This window comes from Daphnia magna, unplaced genomic scaffold, assembly GCF_020631705.1.
Source record: "Daphnia magna isolate NIES unplaced genomic scaffold, ASM2063170v1.1 Dm_contigs160, whole genome shotgun sequence".
Classification (NCBI taxonomy): domain Eukaryota; kingdom Metazoa; phylum Arthropoda; class Branchiopoda; order Diplostraca; family Daphniidae; genus Daphnia; species Daphnia magna.
Window position 1 is genome coordinate 63248 of NW_025533146.1, and position 7702 is coordinate 70949.

Here is a 7702-nt window from a genome sequence, read left to right on the forward strand (position 1 = left end):
CGATTAAAAATATCTATATGTAAAAGGTTCCGCGCTGCACCCGTATCGAATAATGCTTTAAACGGAATATCGTGAATTTTCACAGAAAGTCAAGGAGCTGCTGATTTACTGAAAGCTGTAATTTTTGCGACTGATGGTATGATTTTGGGGCTTAATGACTCCGTTAATCCCATTTTACGGCTGGCCTTTATTCGTTTCCCTGGTTCGGTGAAGCGTCAGTTTCGTTAGGCTTAATTAAATTTTTCTTCTCGGGGCAAAATTTCGTTACGTGGCCTACTTGTTGACAAAAGTAACAGGTAGGCGGCGTCTCTGGTGTAGTTTGCCATTTTATAAATCAAAAGCAACTTTTCATGCTGTGGTTGGTGAGGCCGCAGTTTGAGCAGCCAGCGTCATTTTGCGTTGCCTTATTTCGTTGGAAAGGTTGCTGACCTTAGTTATTTTCGTTAGGCCTGCCGAAAGTGTTTCCGACTGGTTGTCGGAACCCGTTCATTGGGCCTTTGAGGTTGAAACTGTTTTGGGGGGCGTGGTTTGAGAAATTTCCGTGTCTTGATTGGTTCGGGGGATAGCTGAAGTTATTTGTGAGTGGTTGACGTATCTCATTTGTTTGGCGAATGCTAGCCTGCATGATGCTGCCGAGGTTTGTTATGACGTCTGTTAAACGGCCAATTTTTCCGCTCAAGTCGGGCGATGTGCTTGTTTCTTGTAGAGCAGGTTCAGTGGTGGCTAATTTCAGGCAGGATGCGATTGAGTTTTTGTGTTCACTTTGTTTTTCGATTGCTTGTAGGATAGCTGTTTCGTTTTGAGTGCTAGCTACCGCGTTAACAAATATCCTTTTGTCTTTTTCTATCGTATCCGATTGGACGCGCTTTGCGTACTTCTGTGTGATAGATACAAGTTCATCGAATGTTGATACCGATTTGTGTCTTACGATGTTTTGAAGTTCTGGTTCCAGTCCTTTCAAAAATTTTTGCACCTAAGCTTCTTTGTGTGTGCTGTTCTCGGGAGTTTGATAGCTCGCTTCTTTCGGGTAAGGCGTATATGCCTCGGTTCGTTTTAGAGTGTCAGCTCGGTTTGTATCAAACCAGAGACGGTGAGGATTTTGTGTCTTTTGTGGGGGGTAATAAACTGGTCCGTACGTATTTGGAAAACGAGGGATCGGATTCTGATCTTCAAAGGTGACGGCAGGGGTGTAACGTGCTTGAGGTCGAACAGGGGTTTGATCAGTTGTCTGAATTTTGTACAAAATAGCGTGATCCCGATCCGGTGTTTTGTGTTCAGTGTTATTGTTAGGGTTTCGAGTGGCTGGATGAGAGAGTAGGTTCCTTGTCGTGTCGTGTGTTTGGTACTCGCTTCTTTCCGGAGCGCTGTGGTGTAAGTCTGCGCTACGACCGCGAATTGGCCCGTTATTTTCACAAAGTGGAGAATGGATCTTATTTCGTTGACTGCAGCGGTCACAAATGCACACAAAAGGGCTGTCAGCTCGCTCGCTTCGTGCTGCCAGAGTTGTAGAGCTTTCGTGAGTTTCTTCCTTTCCGCGAGTTTGGTTAAGTTGTGGAATAGTTCTGAAAAGTGGGGCTGGAGTGGAAAGTGGGAATGATGGTCGCACGTCTCTAGATATGCACGCTGAAGGGCCTGTCGGAGGGGATGGATTTGCTGTTTGGATGGGGTGCTCTCTAGCTCCGTTGTTATCCAAGCGATTATTGCACTGGCTTGTGGATACGCGGGGCGTATGTGTTCCAGCTCTTGCCGGAGTAGATGGGTGTACTGTTTGTGCAATGTCGCAGTCCTCGTCGTAATGTTCCACTTTTCCATGCGCGGAAATTGTCCTTAAAGGGTATTCTATGATATCGGGGCTTATTTCGTCTCCGCCGATAGCGTTGCTGTGTTGGCTTAGTGCTGTCAGGATGTGTTCGATTTCGATGTAGGGCGTGAAAGGTAGGGGATTATTGATGGTGTTTGTGGTGGAGTTGAGCGTGTTAGGTGTAATGTTTCCTTGGGGAGTACTGGTATTTGGTGGTGGAATATGGAGATGCCCTGTGAGACGGTCGACTAATTCGAAAAATAAGTTGCTAGTGGGCGGGGAAAGGTCTGAAGTGTTTGGAAATATGGTCGAGAGTGTTTCTTCGATAGTCTGGTTGTCTACACGATCTTGGTGTAATGTGGTGGCCTCGTTATTTATTACACAGATATTTTGTATTGGCTGGTCGGTGTTAGTTTCGTCGGATGGGGTGTTTTTTGTTAGGACCTTGCTGTTTGCTGGGCCCGTTTTTTCACTTACTGAACTGATCGTGGGCGTTGTGTTTGCACTATGTGATTCAGGGATGACAGTAATTTTCGGGGCTTGGGAAATAGTGCTTAATTGCGTAGTTATGGTTTCTGTTTTAATACTGCCTTCGTTGGAGCTTTCGGTACTTATTGATAAATTGGTTTGATTTGTCACTTTTTTTGGTGTAAAGAAATTTGCAATCCTGGTTATAAGTGACGGATTTACGTTGTCAGTGTTTTTGATGCGTATCTTCTTAGATCGTAAAATAGCCTCAGGATTATCTACTTGCTCTAAAGGTACGTAATTTAGCGTTGAACGAGTAGGTCTCTTATGGGAAGGAGGAAAATTGTGAGGAGTGTACGTATTAGGCTGAGTCAGATCAGCCGTGAAAGGTGGAATTACAGAGAGTTCAATGGGAGCGTTATCAGTCTTATTAGATTTTTAAAAGAAGGTACGTCCAGTTTTAGGCTTAGCACCCGTATACAGAGACATTGTAAGTGAGTTCGAAAACCGCTGCCACCAGATGTAAAGGAGTACACGACGTTGTCATGTTGTCTCCAATACGGAAAAGTTAAATTTAATGCGGCGTCTTTACTCACAATGTCCCGTATACTTAGCAAGCATAAAACACCACGCACGCAATAAATAAAAAGCCGTGAATTATAAACCGATTTGCAACAGGTACCCGTAGAATAATTAAACAAGCTCGTAAATTAAGGGAAGAAGACTCATGAGACTTAAATGTTACCAATGGGAACTAACTTCAAGGCATAGACGTAATAAAGTAAGAGTCAAACAGCTACTTAGGGATTACTTAAGGGGGTACTTATTCTGCGGGTTGCAAGAGTTACGGTAGCGGGCTCGGCGGGAGAGCGGCAGAGGCCTAACTTGGTACACGGAGCAGGCAGAGTAGATATGACTGACTTTTGGGAGTTTGCGGTGGCTTTTTAAATGTTAGTCATCGTCCCGTAGGGGACATACGGGACAATATTAAGGTATAGGCGGACAAAATCGGGCGGTATCGGGCGATTTTGGACGTAATGAAGAGGTATAGGCGGACAAATTCAAGCGGTATCGGGCGAATTTGGACGATTGTTAAAAATAGGCCGGGCAGTTTCTGGCGTTTTCGGGCAATTCCCAACAGACAAAAATATATCTATTTTTAGCTACGGCAGGTTAAGGCCGTTTTGGGCGGCTTTTGACAAATCGTAAAAGTTTCTATTTATAACGGGCGTTCTCTCCGTTTGTTATATTTTCTAGAAAGTAGAATAACTAGGTCAACTAGTGGGGTATTAAGTTAAGGAGAGTTTAAGAAATAAGGTCTTAGTTTAATTAAGCAAAAGAAAAGGGGCAAGAAGGGGCTTCACTTGGCGTTTCGTTACACAAGTATATTTGATTCTGTTTACATGTAGAAGTATTAACTCGTGGTATCACAGTGTATTCACATTGAATACAAGTATATTTGATTCTGTTTACATGTAGAAGTATAAACTCATGGTATCACAGTTTATTCACATTAAATTCAAGTATATTTGATCCCGTTAACATATAGAAGTATAAACTCATGGTATAACAGTGTATTCACATTAAATACTAGTATATTTGATTCTGTTTACATGTAGAAGTATAAACTCATAATATAACAGTGTATTCACATTGAATACAAGTATATTTGATTCTGTTTACATGTAGAAGTATAAACTCATGGTATCACAGTGTATTTACATTGAATACAAGTATATTTGATTCTGTTTACATATAGAAGTAAAAACTCGTTGTATTACAGTGTTTTTACATTGAATACAAGTATATATCATTTTTTTTACATGTAGAAGTGTAAACTCATAAAATCACTATGTTTTCACATTGAATACAAGTATATTTGATTCTGTTTACATGTAGAAGTATAAACTCATGGTATCACAGTGTATTCACATTGAATACAAGTATATTTGATTCTGTTTACATGTAGAAGTATAAACTCATAATATCACAGTCCATTCACATTGAATACAAGTATATTTGATCCTGTTTACAAATAGAAGTGAAAACTCATAGTATCACAGTGTATTCACATTGAATACAAGTATATTTGATTCTGTTTACATGTAGAAATATAAACTGATAATATAACAGTGTATTCACATTGAATACAAGTATATTTGATTCTGTTTACATGTAGAAGTATAAACTCATGGTATCACAGTGTATTCACATTAAATTCAAATATATTAGATCCCGCATACATATAGAAGTATAAACTCATGGCATCACAGTTTATTCACATTGAATACAAGTATATTTGATCCTGTTTACATGTAGAAGAAAAAACTCATAGTATCACAGTGTATTCACATTGAATACAAGTACATTTGATTCTGTTTACATGTAGAAGTATAAACTCATATTATAACAGTGTATTCACATTGAATACAAGTATATTTGATCCTGTTTACATATCGAAGTAAAAACTCATGGTATCACAGTGTATTCACATTGAATACAAATATATTTGATCCTGTTTACATATAGAAGTTAAAACTCATGGTATCACAGTGTATTCACATTGAATACAAGTATATTTGATTCTGTTTATATGTAGAAGTATAAACTCATAATGTAGCAGTGTATTCACATTGAATACAAGTACATTTGATCTTGTTTACATATAGAAGTAAAAACACGTGGTATCACAGTGTATTCACATTGAATAAAAGTATATTTGATCCTGTTTACATATAGAAGTTAAAACCAATCGTATCACAGTGTATTCACATTGAATACAAGTATATTTGATTCTGTTTACATGTAGAAGTATAAACTCATAATATAACAGTATATTCACATTGAATACAAGTATATTTGATTCTGTTTACATGTAGAAGTATAAACTCATAATATAACAGTGTATTCACATTGAATACAAGTATATTTTATACTGTTTACATAAAGAAGTATAAACTCATAATATAACGGTGTATTCACATTGAATAGAAGTATATTTCATTCTGTTTACATGTAGAAGTATAAACTCATAATATAACAGTGTATTCACATTGAATACAATTATATTTGATCCTGTTTACATATAGAAGTAAAAACCCATGGTATAACAGTGTATTCACATTGAATACAAGTATATTTGATCCTGTTTCCATATAGAAGTAAAAACTCATGGCATCACAGTGTATTCACATTGAATACAAGTATATTTGATTCTCTTTACATGTAGAAATAAAAACTCATAATATAACAGTGTATTCACATTGAATACAAGTATATTTGATTCTGTTTACATGTAGAAGTATAAACTCATAATATAACAGTGTATTCACCTTGAATACAAGTATATTTTATCCTGTTTACATATAGATGTTAAAATTCATGGTATCACAGTGTATTCACATTAAATCCAAGTATATTTGATTCTGTTTACATGTAGAAGTATCTCCTACCATTATAAAAACCCAAGGGTACTTTATGGGCGGAGTTTGTTTGTGTATCTGTTTGTTTGTTTGTTTGTCCGAGAAAAAAGCGTCGTGCGCACGCTGCCATTGGTTGGACGGCGTCACGTGCTTTTTTTCTACCTGCGAAAAGGTTCGACTACCTGCAAAAGGGTTCGACCTGCCGCCAGCTAGGCTTAACCTTTTCCTTTCACTTTTACGTCCCTTTTACCATTGGTCCAACTGCCGTCACGTGCTTTTTTTCTACCTGCGAAAAAGTTCGACTACCTGAAAAGGGTTCGACCTGCCGCCAGCTATGCTTAACCTTTTCCCTCTTTCCGCTTTTCTACACTGTAGCTATTCCCCACACCGCACTCCGCATTTCATCTACCCCGACTCCACCATAATGGCCGACGTCAACCATATGCACAGCACACAGCCTTCACGTCAACGGTAATAAGATTATATACACGCTGAATAACCAATTACACCACCAATTAACAATTATTTTCCAACAGGTCCGTTGGTAACGTTCTATTTTGAAGAGACTGCAGCCCCAAAACAAACAACAATTCATTGCTTTCATTGCCTGTCGTTGTCATTGTCTGTGTTTCATAACTACCTCAAGAGACCGTTCCATTTGACAGCCCTGAAACAACCACCAATTCATTGTTTTGGTTGACAGCTCCATTTGCTGTGTCCCAAACTCCACCTTATGAGACCGTCCCATTTTGCATCCACCAGACACTATTAGAGAACATTCTCTTTTGCATCCTTTAAACAGTCCCAAATTAATTTGTTTCCACCAGCTCCTTATTCTGCATTCCAACACTTTTTAGAGACCGTTCCATTTTGCATCCCTCAAGCAAGCTCCAATTTACTGTGTCTTCACCAGCTCCATTTACTTGAATTCACCACACTTCAGAGAACGTTCTCTATTGCAACCCTCAAACAGGCCCCAATTCCTGGTTTTTCACCAGCTCAGTAGACTGCATTCCATCAACTTTCAGAAACCGTTCCACTTTGCATCCTTTAAACAAACACCAATTGATTTTGCTTCCACCAGTTCCCTTGACTGCATTCCAACACTTTTCAGAGACTGTTCCGTTTTGCATCCTCTACCAAGCCCCAATTCATTGTGTTTCCATCAGCCCCATGGACTGCATTCCAACACCCTTTAGACAACGTTTCCTTTCACCTTCTTCAAACAAGCCCCATTTCATTGTGTTTTCACCAGCTGTGTTGACTACATTCCAACACTTTTCAGAGACCGTTCTCTTTTGCATCCCCCCAAACAAGCCCAAATTCATTGTTTTCACCAGGTCTATTGATTGCATTCCAACGCTTTTAGATACCGTTCTCTTTTGCATCCTTAAAAGAAACCCCAATTGATTTTGGTTCCACCACCTTTGTTGGCTGCGTTCCAACACTTTTAAGAGACCGTTCCCTTTAAAACCTCTCAAACAACCATCATTGCATTTTGTTCTCAACAGCTACATTTACAGCGTTCCAACACTTTTAAGAGACCGTTCCCTTTTGCATCCCTCAACCAACAGCTATTGGATACTGTTCTCAACAGCTCCCCTGACTGCGTTCCAACACTTTTAAGAGACCGTTCCCTTTTTCACCTCTCAAACAACCATCATTGCATTTTGTTCACAACTGCTCCACTGACTGCGTTTCAACACTTTTAAGAGACCGTTCCCTTTTTCATCCCTCAAACAACCACCAATTCATTGTATTCTGATGAGCTTCTTTGACTGCTTTCCAACACCTTTGAGTTACCGTTCCTTTTTGCATCCCTCAAACAAGCCCCAATTCATTTTGTTTTCTCCAGCTCCTTTGACTGTGTTCCAACAATCTTCAGAGACCGTTCCCTTTTGCAGTCCTGAAACCACAGCTATTGGATACTGTTCTCAACAGCTCCATTGACTGCGTTCCAACGCTTTTAAGAGACCATTCCCTTTTGCCTCCCTCAACCAACAGCTATTGG